This window comes from Neopelma chrysocephalum, unplaced genomic scaffold, assembly GCF_003984885.1.
Source record: "Neopelma chrysocephalum unplaced genomic scaffold, ASM398488v2 Primary Assembly neopelma1_96289, whole genome shotgun sequence".
Lineage (NCBI taxonomy): Eukaryota > Metazoa > Chordata > Aves > Passeriformes > Pipridae > Neopelma > Neopelma chrysocephalum.
Genome location: NW_020924937.1, coordinates 30,555 through 30,794, shown reverse-complemented (window position 1 = coordinate 30,794; position 240 = coordinate 30,555). Strand labels below are relative to the sequence as shown.

At 42.1% G+C, this 240-nt stretch overlaps 1 protein-coding gene across 1 annotated transcript in view; it reads left to right on the top strand.

The window, feature by feature from the left end:
• Positions 1–240, top strand: part of LOC113981229 — a 12,999-nt gene that overhangs the window by 4,107 nt on the left and 8,652 nt on the right. The gene's annotated exons all lie outside the window — the stretch shown is intronic.

Sequence of the window (240 nt, the reverse complement as noted above, 5' to 3'; positions counted from 1 at the left end):
TGGAGCTTCCAGTGGGAGCTCAGGAATTCCCTCAGGAATGTGGTTTTATGCTGAGTAGGGACAACATTGTGAAAATTCCCAATTTTTCCAAGGGGAAGCCAAAATATGGAATTTAAAAGTTGTGTTAGAGGGGTAAAAAATCCCTGGATTTGAGTGAAAATTCCTCAAGTTGGGCTTTTCCCGCCTTTTTTTTGTCCTTCTGGAATGTTCCCACAGGTCTTGGCTGAGTAGGAAAATACT